General features: G+C 39.1%; 2 long non-coding RNA genes across 11 annotated transcripts in view; one reads left to right on the top strand and one right to left on the bottom strand.

Moving 5' to 3' along the window:
- The window catches only part of LOC141406893 (uncharacterized), a 934563-nt gene extending 931434 nt beyond the window's left edge, over window positions 1-3129 (bottom strand). For 6 of the 10 annotated variants that reach the window (XR_012424656.1, XR_012424652.1, XR_012424654.1 and 3 more), the window contains exon 1: window positions 2462-3129. This is a non-coding gene — a long non-coding RNA (uncharacterized lncRNA). Of the gene's footprint in view, window positions 1-1631; window positions 1842-2461 lie in introns of those variants that run through there. The other 4 variants (XR_012424658.1, XR_012424655.1, XR_012424659.1 and 1 more) reach the window with 1 other exon arrangement.
- Window positions 3130-3832: 703 nt separating this feature from the next.
- On the top strand, window positions 3833-21243 carry LOC102145835 (uncharacterized). The gene is made up of 2 exons (XR_284648.4): window positions 3833-5053; window positions 18516-21243. It is a non-coding gene; the product is annotated as an uncharacterized lncRNA (long non-coding RNA).
- The last annotated feature ends 292 nt before the right edge of the window (window positions 21244-21535 follow it).

Here is a 21535-nt window from a genome sequence, read left to right as displayed (position 1 = left end):
GTCATAAAAATTTCTAAAACACTGTATTTTAAGAACATGAACCATCCTTTTCGGGACTTCATCAAGATGTATATTCTTGCCTTCCACACAGAGCACCATCCAGTATGATACATGAAAGACAAACTTTATATAAATCTTCCTGAGATAATGCTGTGTGTTATTCCGGAATGAAAAACATCAATAAATTTTCCTGCTTCCATTTCCACTACAGTAAACTTATTATATAAAAATATTAACTTATATATGTATCTTAATCAAAAATAACAGATACCTTACATAACCAAACCACTTCTGCCATCAATAGGCAATCCATTCCATTTAAATTCTTAAGGTGAAATACCTGGCAGATCTCAAAACATTTTACTGGTTTTGAACAGGAAGTGCATTTTTTTTCTTCCTCACACTCCAACTATATTGGGAGTAATGCATGCTACTGGGTGACAGTGATAGAGCCCTAAAGAACATCTCCTTCTTTTAAAATGTTAACCACTGTTTCCAATTTCTGAAAAATATTTTTTGCCCTTTCAGTATGTGGTCAATATTTTCATCAATGATGGACCTCAGCTTCTATTTAGTATTCCTGGAATATTCCACGCCCCATGGTAATTTTTGGTCCTCCTTTAGTATTATTCTAAATATTCGTGTTTGTTAACAGCCACCTTTAGAAGATCCTGAAATTGCATTACTGAGTGTAAAATGACCACATATGGTATGCACAAACACAGCACAGCACACTGAAAAATGCATACATTACCGGCTGCCTAAAAGACACGGGGGTAATCACACCAAGCAAACACAATAAGCACTCTTTCATTTATTTATTTATTTACTGCTTAGACACACTCATCAAACATGTTCAGTGCCCACTGAGCCCAAGGCAGTACATAGCACAGATGACATCTGTTAGTGGCTTCAGCAAACTGGATTATGTCAAAGTGTGAAATGTGAAATGAATCTCACTTCATCAAATAAACTGAACTCCAAGCCCATTTCCCAGCACTCGCTCCCCCACCTCAAACACACAAGCTTAACTTCGCCCTCCTTCCTCTTTTGATGCTCAGACCATGACTTCCTTCTCATCCTTATCTCTCCTCTCTCTCTCTCTCTCTCTCTCTCTCTCTCTCTCTCTCTCTCTCTCTCTCTCTCTCTCCAAGTATTTCAGCAGCTTTCCTCTGTCCTCTGAGCCAATCCCTCGGGAAAGGAAATCAGCAAAATGCTGAATGGGGAGACTTCACCAGCAGGTGAAGAGGAAAAGAAGAGGGTGTGGTACTCCTTTTCTCCACCACACCCCATCCCTGGAGTCTTGCACTCCAGTCCACTGCGGCGCAAAGGGGGCACAGCAGGTTCCCTAGCTCACCTCGGAGCAGCCTGGCCCAGACCAGCCACCCAGCGTTCTCCGCAAAAAACTTCCCTTAAACCAGCCAAATATTCAAGGGAGGCGGGGGAAATCGGGCATTAGTGAATACACACACACCAGAGCACCACGGAGCGACACTGAAAGGCACCTTTTTTAGATACAGACTCTACAGACTCTCTCTCACCCTTCATTTCCTCCCACCCTGAGTATCTGACTTGAGAATTTACAGAGAACTAGGGGGCGAAAAGAGAGAGGAGGAGAAAGAGGGCATTACCTCCTGGGGCTGCCCTCAGGGCGCGGGCAAGGCTCTCATCCCCGAAGTGGCTCCAGTTCAAGGCACAGCTTTCCAGAGCTCAGCCGGGTTCGGACCCGCGTCCCCGCGGCGCGGCGCGGAGCTAGGAAGCTCGCCCGGACTCCCGCTCACGTCCCCCGCCCCTGCCGCGCGGGCTCCGCCACCCCGCGGGCACGCTAGCTCTCAGCGCTCGCCCCGCCGCCTCCCGGCGCCCCCACACCCACCCGCTCCGCGGCGCCCGCTGGGAGCCTCTAGCGGAGGCGAAGGGAACTGCAGGCGACCTGCGGCGCCCAGGTTCAGACGCGGGTTGCAGGGGGCCGGCCAGGCGGGAGCGTGAGCTTCGCGCGCCCCCGAGTCCGCCGGCCAGGTGCCGCCGCCTCTCCCACCAGCCCACCTGCGCCAGGCTCACCTGCCACCTCGTCCTAGCTGCGTTCACCGGTGCCCACAGCTCTCTATGACAATCAGGGGGTGGGTCTGCGGTGCTAATAATAAAATTTTAAAAACTCTCTGGTAAAAAAATGAAAACCCAAAACCCAAATCCACGCTGTATATCAACCTCGACAGAGAACCCAGCCCGAAATCGATTTCCAATAGGTTTCAGAAAGTGTAAGGACAGGATACTCTCCGGCTTCCTGCCTCCCAGCTGGGCAACGCAGCACCGGCTACTCCCTGACTTCCCAGCGCGGGTCGTGCGATCGCGTGGCGACGCCAAGAGAGATCCTCCTAACTTGACTTAACCCCCACCCCATCTCCAACATCTATTTTAAGTTATTGTCTCTGGCAATTCAAGCAGCAGCTTTGCTGCCTCTTACCTTGAGGCGCTGTTAATTCTCCTTCGTGTCCTTAAAATCCCAAGCCAAGGATGCGACGCACACAAGTCCAGGGGCTTTTCCTGGACTTCCCCCGCCTCAGCTCTGCCGGCTCCTCCTTTCCAAGGGATCAGGAGGGGATGGCGGTTCAAAAGCCCTCACCATAGAGGCGCCTCCAAGCCTTCGTGCCAGTGGAAACGGAGACCGGGACCACCTTCCCGGCACCCGGAAGCCTCCCAGCCCCTCCTCGGCCAACTTGGCTGCCTATTCAGTTTTCTTCCGTAACCCCACAGACACGTCAGTCAATTCCCTGGCATCAGGCAGGATATTCTTAGTTGCGGCCGCTCCTCTCGCTTTCTCTCGATAATGCCCCTCCCCCTTTTCTCCCCTTAATTTGGAAAATTTTCTACTCTCTGCCCGAATTAGGTGGGCATGAGGCGGAGAGGTGTAAGAAGAGCCACTCTAAGGCACAGCTTCAGAACGCCGTCTCCCTGGGCTGCCGCAGCGCGAAGGTGTCTACGCTGGGGAAACTTTGAGGGGAGGCAGCGCCGGTGCGGGGCTGGGCTGGCGGCGGGTGGAGGCGCCAGGTGAAGAGGCTTTGAGGAGGCGGCTGCAGGGCGGACGGCTGGGGCTCGGCGGCCAGGCTCAGAGCTCGGGCTGCGCACACACACAGGCGCGCACAACCGCGCGCGCGCGCGCGCAGCTACACACGCACGCCCAGCCTTGCGCCCGCGGCCCCGGGCCACTGGCTAGCGAAAAGTCAAGAGACGTGAGGAGGAGTAGGGGTTCCAGGGATGTTGATGACAGGAAGAGTCAATCAGTCCTCTCTAGTTAGCGGATTGCCGGCAGGCAGTTCCTCGCTGTACGCGCTTAAGTCCTTTGAGCCACCTCTCGGTTCTCTGCCCTGTCTGGCATTTCGACTCCGTAGCTCTTTTCTTGAGGCCAGTTACATCCCGTTGGCACCCGGCGAGAGGTCACTAGACTAAAGATTAGCCCTGTTCCCATCGCCACCCTCCAGGGGCCACCTCCGCCCCTTCTGTAGTGGAGAATTGAAGTGGCTGCAGCAGTTCGCTGGGGAGCTGAGGGGCTCCCCGAGGTCCTTCGAATAGAGGAGCCTACACATCGCTTCGTGAACATTATCCCCTCGCACCCCGTCTTTCCTTGCCCACTCCCTCCATAACATTTCCCCCAAGGAGCTCCGGAAACTCGCTTAGATGTTTTTAAAATGAATTTCTTAGGGAATTATAATGCCTAGCTTTTGGAACTGGGTTAATTTAGGGTCTACGCTTATATTGTAAACTGGACGGTAGCAGGTGAACGGCTCAGATGGAGAAAGGGGAGGGATTAGGAGTCTGGAGACCCAACCCCTTTAGCAGCCATTTCCAAGGTTTTGCACCAAGAGTAGCTGTCCGGGTCTCTGGCTAGCTCCCGTCCCAACTTCTTTTTCTTCCCTTTACGGCCGGGAGGGATCACTGGGTGCTACACCGCTGGGGCGTCCCAGGCAGGAGAGGCTTCGCTCTCAGAAGCGCCCCGGGGTCATCCACAACTCCCACGAAAGGAGCTTCCCAAGAGGAGTTTGTTTTACCCGGAATGGGCTGCTGGAATTAATAGATTACAGAAAGTAAACTTTTGCCCATTGTTTATTGTGCTTTTTTTAACCAAAGCTTGCATTTGTGCTTCGCCCGGTCTATTCCAGCACAGCGCTGCTCTGCCTTTTCAAGTGCGGGACAGAGAATTGCTGAGGATTTCTCCCCTCTGGAGCTTCGCGAATATCTATGGCTTGCTACCTGCTAGCGGAAAACGCAAAGTTGCCCAGCTAGGAGATGGCGCCAGGTTCCTTTGCTCTGGCGCTGGGTGCACCGCTCCGCCACCCACTGCCACCGTCTCCATCGAGAATCTCCTCAAAATCAAGGGAGTTCTTGACTGTGCCTCTTCAAGTTGGAAGGCGGTTGACTTTGCCGGGAACCTAGTACGTGAGCGCCAAACGTGGAGTCGCAGAGCGCAGAAGTGAAGATTTAATACAAAAGATGAAACTTGTAGGATGACCTCTAGCAGCGCTACTCGCAGCTCAGAAATCGATCCGGAGCATTCCAAGGTGAGCGTTGCGGCTCCCAGGGATTGCGGACCGGTAACTTCAGGCGCAAGTCTGAATTTCAGGGATGAACCTGCTTTGGATTCTGTTTGAGCCAGCGGAGGCACTGACAGGGGCTGTGGGTTTAGGGGTAATGGATCCATGGAGGCTGCCACTTACTTGAAGCGAGCAGACAGTTGGCGATACCTTCCCCCTAACTTGCTGCGCTGCTCAAGGCTGCTCACAGACCCACGCGTAAGGATTTAGAGTGTATATGTCCAACGCCCAGACTTGACTTCTGGTGCAATTAAGGAAGAGCTTGAAGCTAAACCGCACAGCTTGCATGAAGAAGTGAATAATGAAATCGGTGGTGAGATGCTAAGGAATAAAAAGAGGCATTTTGTTGCGTGTATATTAGTTTGCCAGGATTGAGTTTTTAGGTTTGATGTTCTAAAATGTATCTTCGACACAGACTCTTTTGCAGCCTTTCAAGAGGAAGATGTTCGGCAGTGTTTTGGAACCTGGTATGAATCTATACATTGTCTGCTTGCCACAATGTCTGATGCTTCTTCGAGTTCTAATTCTTATTCCTCATTAATAAATTACTGTTCCTGATAACGAAGTGGGAATAAGAATTAGAATAAACTATTTCCAACAAAAGGCCATCTTTAACTTATGATTTCTGATTATATAAGCCTACCAATTCCCAATAAAATATTCTGGCAGACTATTAGGCATGAATTGCAGAGCTGTAATCAAGAGACTCTTGGTTCAACAAAATTCAGAATTTAGAGCGACTCCTCTCCAAAAAGGTTCTGACTTGAAATTCCTTTCTTGTTTGCTGTTGGTTTGCAGGCCACTGTCTGCAACTGAAGTTTCTGTTTAAAGTAAATGTAGGTTATTTACACTACACATTCATTAACTTTAATACCTGAAGGGTGCCTTACAGTGGTAGGAAATGTTGTAGAAAGTCTTGTACCAGCCATTGCGAAGTCTTTTTCACTTGCTTTGAGTTTTTGATGTATGCGATGTGTATGCAGCAGTGGTAATCCATAGCATAATATTCTTGACATTTAAGCACCTTCAAAAATAATTTTAAAAACCTGTAGATTTATGGATCCTGTTCAAAAAATGGAAGAGGATAAGGATCACCCTTTTCCCCCTCGCCTTTTACACTTTGCTTTTATGTGGGAAAATGTTTAACAAACCAGGAGAGCAAACCTCAGGATCAGAGGATATACCCCATTCCCACTACCCTTAGATCTATCTATGGAATTGAAAAGAAACTATTGAGACTCAAAGGGACTGTCAGATCCAAGAGTCTTATTTCACCACCAAATTAAAATAACTACAGCATTGTTCCAGTGTTGTCTATGTCTTTATGTTCTCTGATAATTGAATTTGAAATATATGATATCTCTTCCGATGGAAACATCTTGATCCTTTTCCCTCCTTAAGATCATTTCTCTACAAACTGCCATTTTCAGAACACTTTTTACTTCTCTAGAGCATAGCATTCAGTCTATTGGTGTATTGTCTTTTCATAGATGAAAGCTATTCTTTCTTTACTGGTATGCCTTTGCTACTGTACTGTGAGTTCTGAGAGCAGAGATCTTGTCATATACATTGTTGTTGCCCAGAATTTATACAGAATCTAATACAGAATAAAATAGATGCATATGATGATGATGATCATGATGAAAGCTACCATGTATTGAGTAATGACTATGTAATGTGATTTATGTACATTATATCAGTTGATCCTGTTCACAACCTGTTTACCTACATTTTATGTCCTCAAATTACAGGGAGATTGAGGCTTATGCAAATTTACCTAAGGTGACAGATCTATTTTGTCACAATTGAGTTAATTATGGAACCTACACAGTATCCTTCTGACTCTGAAGCCTGCACTATTCATCATTTTGCTCTATTCAAATAGCCAGATCCCCACACTTTCAATTATTCAAGGCTAAAAGGAATTTATATGTTTTTAATGCTAAAAAGAGGCAGATTTAAAAATGAGTTCCTTACCTCTCATGCATTCGAGTCAATATCTATTTGAGTGTCAAATCACAGGAACAGTTTACTTCTCTTATTGCGTTAAAATAGGAGAGTGTCTTCTTGGCATTATTTTCATGGGAATGCCAAATGCTGAATTAGGGTTTCCTTTCAGAGAGGGGAGTCAGGCCATTGGGAATTTTATGGATATAGAAAACTTTTTATTATTTACTTCCATGTTGATATTCTTATGTAAAACAGAGAGGATGCTATTATAAAATCTCAACTGTATAAGATGAATAAATTCTAGAGATCTATTGTATAATAATGTGCCTATAGTTAACCATACTGTATTATATACTTAAAAATGTGTTAAGAGGACAGATCCCATGTTGGCTAATGGCCACAATTTAAAAAATAATAAAAATAGAAGCCTCAAAACACAGACAACACTGAGTATAGAATGACATAGGAACATGCCATAGAAATGTGTTATAGTTGTCAATTTCAACAGCTCATATTATAAAACATCTTTTAAACCTTGGATCATTACAGTACAAATACAGAATATGCATATTGTGGAAGATTAAGCTGCTGTGTAAAAGAATGAGGGAATTCTTAATCGGTATAAAAAGGTCTCCATGGTATTTTTAGGTGAAAATTGCAAGGTGAAGCAAGGTGTTTTCTCCAAAAATTAATAAAATTGGTTGGGGTCATGGTGTAAGTGGGCAGATGGTATCAAAGATAGAGGTTAGACTTTTTATGTTCTTTTGATTTTGGCACCATGTATAAGTTTTACCTTATAAAATAAAAGAGTGCCTTTGAGGGGTTGCATGGAAAGAAAAGTATAACAGATGTATCTCTTCCTTTTACTTTAAAAAAAGTTTTTGTTGTTGTTGTAGTTGTTTATAAAAAGGGTAGATGAAAGTTGTGAAATAACCTGGCCTGCAATACATTTGCTCATTTACTCCTTCTACGAGGGAGAGACCTTGAGGGAAAGAAGCAAAAAGGGGTTTCTTAGTTCAGGCTACTATAACAAAATACCATCGCCTGGGTAGCTTAAATAGTAGGAATGTATTTCTCACAGTTCTGGAGTTCTGTGAGAAACATTTTTCACAGTTCTTGGAAGGCCAAGATTAAGATGCTCGCCAATTTGGTTCTTGGTGATGGCTCTTTTCCTAGCTTGCAAACAGCTGCCTTCTAACTATGTCCTCACATGGCCTTTTCTCAGTGTGTGTTGTGGAGGGGAACAGAGAAAAAGAAACAGACATTTTATCCCCAGTTTATATAGCAACTAATCCTATTATGACAGCCCCTAATCCCATCATGAAGGTTAGACATGACCTGTCTAACCCTAATTACCTCCCAAAGGCCTCATCCCTACATAGCACCACATTAGATGGTTAGAGCTTCAACATAGGAATTTGGGGTGGAAAGAAGGTACAATGTTTAGTCCATAACAAGTGAACAGGTCTAATCTCCTTGCAATTCTACCTCCCCTGGGTAAATAGACTAATGATATTTGCTAGAAGGAAGAGCGCTGTCTTTGTGCCTTTAGTAGGATATCGGACTAAGGATTACCTATAATAGATAGAACCAGAATTTATAAGGGATGGCTTCCTGGAAAATGGCATATAGTGTGTCCAGTGCTGGGTATAAAATGGAGATGTTTTGTAATTGAAGCACTACCCTCTGTATGAGGAACCGTGAACACCTCACTTGGAGGCTTTGTCTATTCTGGGCTACAGAGATGTGACTTTCACAGGAAAGAAAGACCTGGAGAGCCATTATTTTGAAGCTTTTGATAAGCCTTTTGTTTGTACCGTTGAAATATTTAGTTTAGGCTAATACTGCTTAGGATCTCTAATTCATGTTAGTCCAATTTGAGAAATTCACTATTAAGAAATAGCTTGGAAATGGCTTAATTCAGATAGTGAGCAACTTAAATGACACATTTTATGTACCAGAAACATTCTAGGAGAACTAGATTTATTTATTCATTTAATCCTAACAACAAATCTAATAATTATTATCTTCGTTGTATAGATGAAGAAAGAGTCACAGAAAAGTCAAGTAGCCTTGCCAAGGTCACATAGCTGCTTAAGTGGTACAGTCAGGGTTTAAACCGTGGCCGTCTAACGTTAGATCATAGCTTTTTACCCTACACCAGAAGGTTCTATATTAGCTATAAGGTCTGTTAGAACAGGGACTTGGCTTTACTGTTGATTACAGGCTTACTAGGCCAAAAATGGTACATGGATCCTGACTAGATAAAAACCATGGACAGTGGTGAGACAACTGAGTATACCTGTTTGCCACACACTGTGCTAATTGCATTATATATGTTACCTTGTTTAATTTCTTTCTTTTTTTTTTTGAGAGATAGTCTCGCTGTGTCGCCCAGGCTGGAGTGTAGTAGTGTGATCTTGACTCACTGCGACTTTTGCCTTCCGGGTTCAAGTGATTCTCCTGTTTCAGCCTCCCAAGTAGCTGGGATTACAGGCACCCAACACCATGCCCAGCTAATTTCTTTATTTTTTGGTAGGGACGGGGTTTCACCATGTTGGCCAGGCTGATCTCGAACTCCTGACCTCATGTGATCCCCATGACTCGGCCTCCCAAAGTGCTAGGATTACAGCCACAAGCCACCATGCCCAGCCTTTTATTGAATTTTCAAAACAACTCCATGGTTTAGGCAATACTATTATTACTCTGCTAATGATCAACATGAAGTTAATTGTTTCCTCTAAGTGTCGCAGTGGTTCAGTACAGAAACAGAATCTCAACTCAGCACCATTGTGCCACACTGCTTTTAAACTAAACTAACATTTTATACAATAATATTGTGTTGTAATTGAGTCGCTTGCTTACAATTCTGTCGTTATTCTAGTGTTCAAAACACATGCTACAATGAAATAAACAGATCAAACATAGAGTTTGAATAAACATCTTTCAAAGCAATTGGAGTGTTTTGCTGGAGAAACTACTTAAGTGTCAGTGATTTACCACTTGTCATCCTCCTAATATAAGTGGGTGTCCTGGTGACTAGTTCTGATATTTTTTGGACAGGGAGGAAATCAGACAAGGTAATGTGGTCAGGAAAAGAATCATAAATGTTCCTTTCTTTTTACAACAATTTTGGCCCATTTGATATCTTACAAAGAAGAGTGCTTGTTTTCTTCAACTGTGTCTCTGTTTGTCAGTCAGTGGATTCATAAGCCATCCTATAAAATTTCAAAGTGCTATTCTCTATTGCACATTATAAAAACGAAACAACCAATAGAAAGCTTTCAGTTATACCTTGGTTCAAATTTCCCTTTTCCTTAAATCTTACATATAAGGCAGTGCTTGCAATGGCAGTTGAAAGATGATACTGGAGCTGTCACCTAGGGGCCGGCTACTGATGAACTCACATACTAGGACAAGGAGTTTAAAATTCACCTTGATGATAATGGGCACTTTATAAGCAATTTATCTCCAGATTCATGCATCTCTGTATTATGGTTAATCTGCAGTCTTTGGAGTTAGACCTCCTGGATTTGAATTCTGGCTCTGAGACTTGCTAGGTCTAGGACAAGGGTGCTGTAGAAGCACATAGGAGGGCCCTCTAAATCATTTTAGGGACATGGGAACAGGGAAAGATCAGACAGGGTAGTTCAGAGAGTGCTACCCGGAGGAAAATATTCTAAGCAGAATTGCAAAGGAAGACTTGGCAGAAGCCTTAATATGCAAACAAAGAGGTTGAGAGCTGTGCAAAGTTTTCAAAAATGAGATAGGGGCAGGGGGTGGGAGGAAGAGACAGGAAGAGAATCTGTTATCATTGTGGACTGCAGACAGATGTTTAAGCTAAAGTTTAAGAAGTTGCTAACTCCCACTACCTAAGAATGTAACTATATTAAAAGATAGAGTCTCTAAAGAGGTGATTAAGTAAAAAGGAAGCTATTAGGGTGAATCCAAATCCAATGTGCCTGATTTCCTTATAAAAAGAAGAGATTAGGACACACAGAGAGACACCAGGGTTGCCTGTGCCCAAAGGGTGGACCATGTGAAGAGGCAGCAAGAGGACAGCCAAGTCAAGTAGAGAGAACGTGGGAGAAAACAACCCTGCTGACAATTTGAAATTAGACTTCTTGTCTCCTGAACTGTGTGAGAAAATAAATTTATGTTGCTAATAAACCCACTCTGCGGTTCTTTGTTATGACAGCTCTAGCAAAACTAAGAAGGGAAAAGCAACTAATAGTGCGATTGGAGAAGTCAGCTTGAAGCCTGGACATTAATAAGCTCATTCTCATAAGATCATGTCAGAGGAAGAAGAATGAAGAAGGAAAAGCAAGGTCAGTTAGCAATTAAAGACATTCCCTGAACTAAGACAGTGAGCATAAGTATGGAAAGAGATAGACAAATTCCAGACAGATAAGACAAATTACATAATTTAGAGACGGATTTCATGCGAGTAGCAGTGGTGTGGGAGAAGTATAGAACTAAATGATAGTATCCATTTACAAACGAGAAAAGAGGTAAAGGAGGGAAAATTTTTTGTAGTATGTTTTTGCTGGATAGATGATTTAATCAGAGTTGGGGTGACAAATACAAATGAACACATACAATGCTCAAAACAAACATTAAACACCAATGTAGGAAAACAATATAACATGTGTCTTAAAGCTGTATACAATTAGGTACAAATGCTTGTTTAACAAACTAGGCTTATAAACATGGAGAAATGGAATTCCCTAAACTGGAAGATGAAAAAGAATTCCTGAAGGTTGGAGCTGGTTTTTTAACAATGTAATATTTGAGAATGTGAGGTTGAATGGAGAGAGAAAGAAAATGAGTAAGATGAACCAAGATTTGTTAGGTTGAATGTAGAGAGAGAGAAAATGAGTAAAATGAAACAAGATTTGTGAGGTTGAATGTGGAGAGAAAGAAAATGAGTAAAATGAACGAAGATATTGTGGGAGTATGTAAAGGATATTTGTACACAGGAAGCAAAACAGCTTGGGCAAACAGATTAGTGGAAAAACATAGCTGGAAGTGGTTTCAAAACTAAATTTGAAAGAGACTGTTGAGTCTTGAATTCTGACATGCATGTGGGGTTTTAATTATCTTGATTATATTGGGGGTAGGATACAGTTGTCAGCAAATTTGTGACTTATGGAATATAGTACTTTATTTCTCTTGTAGGAAAGAAGTCTAGAGATGAGCAGCTTAGGGGTTATATTGTGTCATTCAAAGATTGTCCTATGCATTGTTCTGCTACATGTGGCTTACATTCCCAAGGTCATTTTATGATCCAGGAATTCAGCAAAAACGCTAATCATCAAAAAGAATAAGTTCAAAGAGAGTAAAAAGGCAACCTCAAATATGTCCCACACAATACTTCTGCCAACATATCTTCACCCAGATTTTAATCATTTGGCTACCAGAACCGTAAGGCAGGCTGAGGAACTGTTCTCTTTTAGCCCTATGGCAATATTCCCAGCTGTTAAGTGGAGATCTCTTATTGACAGTTAAAGAGACAGTGAATGTTCAAGATAAAGGCTTGAATACTGTGCTACTGGTTATTTTTTGGCTCAAATTCATTTTCTTGGAAGAATTATTTGTGTCTTATTATTGTTGTTTAGTTTCTCTGGATACCAAATATTTTTACTTTTTGTGTCCTTTTACTTCAAATTATAAACCATTTTCTTCTCACTAAAACTTGATATTACCTAAATAGTACCAAATATTAACATATAGGATACTTTGGTTTTGCATGCTTTTTGTTTTACACACACATAAATATAAAAAATATATTTTAAAATGTTTTCATGCATACAATATATGAACAATGTAACCTGAAGTCTAAACTAATGAAATCTTTGTGTGACAATACCATGTAGTCAATATTAGTACAAAGTAGCAGGAAAGTAAACTTTTGTCACCTTGAGAATTTATAGCTTCCAAAATATTTTAACCAATAAAAAAATTTTGTAATTTCCTTTTACATATTCCTGCACTCACAGACTTATATCTCTTAATAAAATATAATTCTGAAGAAATTGTTGCTAAAATTGTATTCTAAAGCCAGCAACATAACATAAAACATCAATGAAAAATGTTGTTGTTACACTGAATGTGGTATAACATGCTTCAATCCTCTTCCAGTTGGCTTGGGTTTTTGAAGCTTTACAAACATCAAGAAGACAAAGTATAGCTTCTTTTCCAAGAACTATACTTACGGTTAGATGAGTGTGTCTTTCTGAAAGAGTGCCAACTCACAAATGTTCTCAGTGGGGAGATAAAGCAATATCATAGATAGATTCAGTTGCCGACTGTGTTGAGTCAAGAAAGCAATGACCCACTTGTTCAAAACAGGAACTTTTTGAAAGAAAAAAAAAAGTACATGGTACAATTTTAGTTAATGCATTTTATTTATGTTTCCGGGATACAAGGTTTCTTATGTGTTGTTATTATTTATTAATTTATTTAAATGGTACTAAATAGTTTCTGTTGTATAAGCACTAGAAACAAAGAGGGTAGTACTTGCTTGAATCTCCTGCCCAAGTTGAGCAACAATATCATACAGACAATTTCTTGTCCCTTGCTTCTCAATAGTGTTCAATTGTTGAATTGCAATGTAATCCAGAAAGTCTTAAATAGTAGGTGACCTTATTAGCAATGAAACTATGATTTGCTCTTTCTTTCCTTCATTAAAATAATAATAGTAAGACAACTTGGCCCTTCTAACAGTACTTATGTTATTTCCACCAAGAACTGGTTGTGGAGTATAAGAGAGAACGTTACTGGTTGACTATGTGAAATACAGAACAGTCTAAATTATCCAGAAATGAATTAACTGTAATTATTTTTAATTTATTTTTATTTTTTATTTTTTGAGATGGAGTTTTGCTCTTGTCACCCAGGCTGGATTGCAGTGGTGCCATCTCGGTTCACTACAACCTTCCCCTCCTAGGTTCAAGTGATTCTCCTGCCTCAGCCTCCCCAGTAGCTGGGATTACAGGTGCCCATCACCATGCCAGCTAATTTTTGTATTTTTAGTAGAGATGAGGTTTCACCAAGTTGGTCAGGCTGGTCTCGAACTCCTGGCCTCAGGTGATCTGCCCACCTTGGCCTCCCAAAGTGCTGGAATTACAGGCATGAGCCACCGTGCCCAGCCAACTGTAATTATTTTTTAGAGTTCTTAAATTATATATATTTAAGGTATACAATACAATCTTTTGACATACAAATACATAGTGAAATGATTACTGCTCCCAAATAAAATACTATATTCATCTCCTTTTACATAGTTACTGTATATATAGTTACCATATATATGTAACCAAATATATTCACTATGTAAAACCAAAGTTACCATATACATGGTAACTATGTAAAACCAAAATATCCTATACATTAATATTTGGTACTATTTAGGTAATACCAAGTTTTAGTGAGAAGAAAATGGTTTATAATTTGAAATAGAAGGGCACAAAAAGTAAAAATATTTGGTATCCAGAGAAACTAAACAACAATAATAAGACACAAATAATTCTTCCAAGAAAATGAGTTTAAATATATGGTAGCTATGCAAATATATACGTGTCTGTATGTGTGTGTATATATAAAGTAACTATGTAAGAGGTGTGTATATATATGTATACACACACACACACATATATGAGCACTTGAAATTTATCTTGGCAAACTACAGTGTTATCAAAGGTGCTGGGACAGGAGAGAGGGTAGAAGTAGGAGGGAGATGGGGAGATGTTGGTCAAAGAATACAAAGGATAGAAAATTGCAGTTATGTAGGATGAAAAGACAGCTAATGTATAGCATGATGACCATATTAACCTTAATTCTTAAGCAAGATTATATGGTACTTTGCTTCCCTGACAGGAATATCAGAGAAGAGGTTATCAGGCATATACCGTAAGCAACATATTAACTTATAAGCTTGATCTAGGTAATTTAGCATAATATCATATCTTTTCATTATTGTACATTTGCACACATACAGAAACACAAAATTTTATTAATATTAACAATTGGTTCATGACAGACCTCATCATTGTTCTATGAATTGCCTATTTTTAAAAAAATATAATTAACTTTTTATTAGAATGTAACAAGTAACATAAACCCATGACTCATAATGAAAGTTGGGATCTTGGAAAAAAAAAATGTATCTAACCATATATCCTCTATTCCTTTAATTAACCTGTCTTCCTTCTTCAACATCTTTTTAAATCCTGTGTTCGGCCTGGCATGGTGGCTCATGCCTATAATCCCAGCACTTTCGGAGGCTGAGGCGGGCAGATTGCAATGTCAGGAGATTGAGACCATCCTGGCCAACATGGTGAAACCCTGTCTCTACTAAAAATACAAAAATTAGCTGGGCATAGTGGCGCATGCCTATAGTCCCAGCTACTCAGGAGGCTAAGGCAGCAGAATCGCTTGAACCGAGGAGGTGGAGGTTGCAGTGAGCTGAGACTGGTCCATTGCACTCCAGCCTGGTGACAGAGTGTGACTCTGTGTCAAAAAAAAAAAAAAAAAAAAAAATCCTGTGTTCATCATTTATTTCCTTTTTATATTTTTTCCTGTATCTGTATCTGTTCTAAAAGATAATTTAGTTTTATTTATTCATTGAATTTTACATGTATTTTTATATTATCTATATGTTGAATGATAGTTCAGTTTTTAAAGTGCTCTCTTATGTGAATATTCATGTACTATCCCATGATGGACATTTAGGTGACTTCCACATTTTTTAACATTGTGAATAATTCTGTCATAAACATTTTTGCATATGTCCCCTGCTGTACATGTACAAATAGAACAGCCGGATCATACAGGATACGCTTCTTCAACAATAGAAGGAAATTTTGAATTCCTTTTGAAAGTGTTTGTACAAATTTACATTTCAAGTAGCAATGTATAAAATAGCATGTGAATATACAACATCTCCATTATGAGTTTATTTTCAGATGTTTTCATTTTTGTAATCAAAAGGGCACAAAATGGTAACTTAATGTGGGATTTATGTATGTTTGTGATCAATTATGATTCTCAACATCTCTACATGTTTGTTAGTCATTCTTATTCCCTCTTTTGTGAAGTGCCTGCACGTGATTCTTGCCCATTTTCTAGTGGGTTGTTTGTGTTTTTATTGATTTGTAGGAGTTCTCTATATATTCTGAGATCTGATTCCTTTTGTCACTACAAATGCAAAATCTTCTCATGTGTAATTAATCTCACCTGTTAACTTACCCTTTTTCTCATTTAATCTTTTGTTAACCTGAAATGATCATAATAAATGATCCAAGCTCAAAAAGGAACTAAACCACTAAATGGGACAACTGCCACTCTTTTATCAGTATTACCACAACCAATGCCACATCAAATATTGTGGCATTTTATATTTCATTTACCTGAGAGATAATCAAAAAAAGATTAGTGCTGTAATAACTAGAAATCAATCATTGCAAGCTGCCAACTCAAGCAGGAAACATGCATAAATGCTCAGAATTTTCATGATTGGATCCATAGTTTAAGAATACGAATATAGCCATTATTACACTAACTCATACAATGACAACATTGCTCCAGATAAAACATCTTTGGAAAAGAGATATGTTTATTACTTCTATAATACAACAGACCATTGCCTCTGTCACTGCTTGTTATGATTAATTATATCTCCTGTGGTATAGCAACTATGTACAGCAAAATTTGTAAACATTGATAATATTGTGCTATTTACCTTAACCAGAGCAATATAAAAGACAATATGTTGAATTTCTATTTGAATATAGAAATGTAATCTATGCTATCTTAAATCTTTTTCCTGAGCCAATACATCTTTGGCTTTTTTGAGAACTTGTCTAAAAAAATAGTGTACTAGGATTTTACCCTCCAAGAGTCCATTGTTTGCACTTGTTAAGAAAATCTCAGACCTACTACCCACATCTTGCTTTCCTGCCTAAGATCTCTTTTTCTATCTTTATGTGTCGTGGTTTAATACTTACCTAGATAGGCAATAATATCAACTTCTCATAAAATTTTTTATTCTGTAATATAGATAATATTAGGATTTGTATTAATTTTATTTATTCAATGCCTTAAGATTTTAGGAAGTAGTTTATACATAGATATCAACAAAAATAAATTTTAAAAAATTAAGAGGGGAAGATAATTTGTTACATAGATTCCATGTTCTTATATAAAAATTCAAAACTAGCAAACATAAATTTTTCTGGCTTTAATACTTATGGCTCATTTAACTTAAGGAGTACTTCCTAATTCATAAAGAAAAGGGTTAATTTCTTCTTATTCTACTGTTGTTTTTCTGTTTGTTTTAACTGTAATAACTGGTAATATCTTTTCTTCATTTTTAATGTATTCAGTGAAAAAGTTCTTGTTTCATTTTGTTTGAAAGCAATATGCTTCCCTATAGGAACGTAAATGCAAAAGTATTTTCTTCAGATGTTCCTGCCTTTCCTGGCAGAGGTGAGCATGCTCACCATGCTCAACAGAGTTACTTCTATATCTTAAGTACGCATCTATTCTTATAACTTCTTATAACTTACCTTCTTCTTATAACTTACCTTCAGAACGTACTTGCTTAAATGTCTAGTTCTTAGATTAGATTGACTCTTGGACACGGATAATAATACATATATATTTTTTTCTCTGGTTCCCAACAAAATTATTGGCACATAGCAGGTGCTAATTGAATATTTAAATGATTCTTTAACCAAATTAATGTTAATCTACTATATGTTATAATTAGATTTGTTTTCAGCATCCTCAACAATATGCAGAGCTGATATTCTTTGTATATTTTTATTCATAGAAATAGTTTGTCATGATCACCACTCCTTCTATTTTATCCAATCATATAAGTAACCTATGTTGATAGGAAGGGTCAGGACATGCATGATTGGAAGAGTCTTATGTACCATGATTGGGATGACTCACCTTCATGTAGATACAACAACTTATGAATTGATAAATTTTTTAATGATTTGTAATACTATTCAAAGTGGGATGACCTCCCTTCAACTGTACCTTAAAATTTTTTACTTTTGCGTTATTTATTGTGCATATGCTAAATCAACAAAATGGCAGAGCCTAAAAATTATAGTATATTTAATTAGATAGAGCACTGCTAGTGCTCTTACACATTTGGTGGGACAGAATGATGTTTTGTAGGCAGAGTTTACCAAAACCTTAGTAGAATTTGTGTGCGATACACCTATTTTGCTTATAATTGACTCTGTCAAAATCTGAATGAATTAATCAGTGTCTTCTTTATTTAAAGTGTCCATTTATCTGTTTTCTTTTTTGCAATAGTTTAATTATAACCCGCTTCTAACTGCTTCTTTACTTCCCTTTAGCTGTGTGGGCTCCTTCCACCTTCAGTATTGCTACATGCAGGAATTCAACTTCAGTTGTAAAGGGATCTTAATTTGTTAGTTCATGAATTACATTATCAAAGCACTTGTAAATGTGACTTCAGGACTATCTTTGGAGAACTCTGATAAATCATAGAGGACCTGTGAGAGATTAAAAATGGAAATTAGCAAATGGTTTGCTTTGCCAAAAGGCAGCAAGGATGAACCTTGAGAAATACAAGTTGATTAAGAGAAAACTCAACCATGGAAAAAAAATAGACATTTTTTATTTAATGATTTTTAAGAAAATTTAGAAAGTATAGGCACTAAGAACATATATTAATCTAAGAATGTGTGAACGTATACTTTTTAAATAGGAGAAAGCCTGGTATATCAGGTGAGAACATAATAAAGGTATATTTTACTTTACAAAAAGTAATTCAAATGACTTCCTTTGAGATAAGATGGTGACATTTTGTTTGCATGCAAAACTAGTAGTATCAGAATACTCAATGCAGTTTTGTTAATAACTTACTATCAAACTAATAAGAGGGCATAAGTAAATTGACGTAATTTTTTTTCTTTGGCTTTCCTTTTTATTCAGATTGCATCAATGCCGGAGATCAAAACATATAAAGGATGCAGATGACACAAAGCTGGGAGACATTGCCAATAAAAACAAAGATAGAATCCAGAATGAAAATGATTTGGTAATCTCTTCATTCCTATTGAAATTCAACAGGAATTTAAAGCCCAGCCTGTATGCTAAAAACATCAAACACATAGAGAAGAAATGCCTTGGCAACTCTTTCACAGGAGGGGACATCTGTGTTTATACTGATCGATGATGTGATAATGTTACAACACATTTAATATAGTCTTAAATTGTTTCAAAAGAAACACGGATTCAGGTTTACATGAAGTAATAGATTCAGAAAATATGCTGCTACTCAGACCGTATCTGAATTGTTTTGTTAAATTATCTGTTATATTTTTGGGTGTATAGTGTCAAAATCTGTCTCTGCAGAGGAAGCTAGCCAGCATTGCATGAGAATCTAAATATCATGTCATATATGGAATAGTTGAAGAGTCTCTTTCACCATTACAAATAACATGACACATGCACTAATTTTCTGAAATATGAATATGTAAAGATTCCATGGTTGAATAAAAGCTAATCAAAATGAAAGGGTTTCTTTACTGTAGGACACCTCAGTAAAATCAAAATTTTGATAAAGCGCTTGATGACATTTTAAGCAGTTGATATAAAGAAGTATTTTCCCATATTATTGAACCATGGAATTCCATTGAACATTTTTTTTTTTTCAACTCTGGTCAAAAAAATATATACTGTAAGAAGAAATGATGGTTATAGAGGAAGTAACAAATTTGTTCTATGCCCTGTTTCAAAGGGAGAATCAGGCAATTTTAGGTTCAATTTAAGAAAAATAAAAGATCTTTACAATTGTATTCGAAAAGACTTACATCCTACAGGTAGGATGTAAGGAGAATCCACATGCAGCTGAGATTGGGTGAGATGACCTTTGAAGTTAATGCCAACACTTTCAAAGTAATAAACTTTGCTCCAGAAAGCACTACCTGCTGCCATCTGTAAAAGAGACCTCCAGTGATCCTGTGATCCTAGATTTAAGAAGTCCTCAAGACCTGTGAATCCTTCTTCCAGAATATGCATTGAAAGAGGCTAATTGTTCATGCTTTTATTATGACCCCATTCTATGTTGCTGAGACAGGAATAATACAGGGTGGTTGCAGGAGATTAGAAAATGCCAGGCAGCAGTTTCACATAACTAGTAAAATAGCTTGTTGAAATAGCTGCAGAAACTATGTGCCCATAAGATCTTGAAAAATCAGGATGTGAAACAAGCTGGTTAAACCAACTGGACTCAGCATGACATTGGATTTGACCTAGGATTCACCTCAAACCTCATTATGCAAATCACACAGCCACCAGTGCCCTAACAGTTTCAAGAATACCCATATTTGGTGTAAAAATGGGTGGCACCCCAGTGACACATTTTTCCAATTAATTTTCATGAATATTCCACACCTTGGTTAAAGAAACTCATAAAGGTTGCAACCCCAAACCCTCTTGAGCATGACTCTCTCTTAAGTATGCCCCCACTCCCTTTTTGTCATTTTTGTTGTTGTTGAGATGCAGTTTCGCTCTTGTTGCCCAGCCTGGAGTACAATGGTGTGATCTCAGCTCACTGCAACCTCTGCCTCGTGGGTTGAAGCGATTCTCCTGCTTCAGCCTCTGGAGTTGCTGGGATTACAGGAGTGCACCACCACACCCGTCTAATTTTGTATTTTTAGTAGAGAGTAGTTTTGCCATGTTGGTCAGGCTGGTCTCTAATGCCTAACCTCAGGTGATCTGCCCATCTTGGCCTCCCAAAGTGCTGGGATTACAGACGTGAGCCACCATGCCCTGCTCCTTAAATTCTTGAGTGTATACTTTTCCCTTTGCAATAAGTCGTTTTACTCTCACAATTTACCAGCTTATCCTTGAATTCATTCTCATGAAGGTGTCAAGAGCCTAGATCACTAGCTGGGGTGGAGGCCCCACTGGCATTTGGAGACCCCCTGCCAACCCACCAGTATCATTGCCATTACTTCTCTTTAGAGTCTAGTGGTGTAATTCTGACTGCTCTTAAGTTTCCATTCTTGCCTTGCCTTCCTTCCCTGCTCCCCCCTGCACTCTATTTCTACACACAATAGTCAGAGTACATTTTTGAAAACTCTAAACCAGATTACACTCTATCTATTCATGTTACACTAACCTCTTGCTATACTGGCCTTCATTCTGTTCCCTGGATCTTGTTAGGTTCTTATTCCTTTGCCTGGAGTAAATCACCCCAGGATGTTCTAATGTCTTTACTTCATTCAGATCTATGTTTAAATGTCACCTTTCCAAATAGGCCTTTCTGGTCTACTCTATAAATAGAAAACTTGCCTTTTTGCAAACTTCCTTACATTCCCCACTCCCAAGCCCAGGTCATTCTCTATGATTGTATTTTGCTTTCTTTTAAAAACATGCATATGTTTTAGTTCTGTCTCCTACAATGAAATTGAAGCTCAAAAGGGCAGAGACCTTGTTTTGTCATTTATTTATCTTAGGACAGTGTCTTGCAGAACAGAATGCTAAATATTCCTTTTTTTTTCCAACAAGCAAGTATACAAAAGCATGGTTCATTTTCTAAAATGTAACTGGGTTAGTAATAGCTTATTTTTACATAAGATAACTATAAAATTACCAAAATGACACTATGTTACAGCCAAATTAAAATTGCTGTTATTAAGCTAAAATACAAAAATATGTGTTCTTCAAGTCGTTTTTTTAAAGTAGACTATATGGCATTTTAAAAAAACGGTTCAGAATATAAAAGAGGCATTTATTTACAACCCACATTGCAACAAGTTGCTAAGGTAACTACAGTATGGCTAAAGCATTTCATCACTTTAATAATTGTATAGATTTTCAGTAAGCAGCACACAAGACATATTAAGTAAGATGTATCATTGTGTAAATTACCTTAGTCTAGAAACCAAGCTGCATAGCACATATTTACAAGAGGTGCTTTTCAAGGACATCACCTCATAAGGATG

This window comes from Macaca fascicularis, chromosome 15 (assembly GCF_037993035.2).
Source record: "Macaca fascicularis isolate 582-1 chromosome 15, T2T-MFA8v1.1".
Taxonomy (NCBI): Eukaryota; Metazoa; Chordata; class Mammalia; order Primates; family Cercopithecidae; genus Macaca; species Macaca fascicularis.
This window is presented reverse-complemented; position numbering and strand designations above follow the sequence as displayed.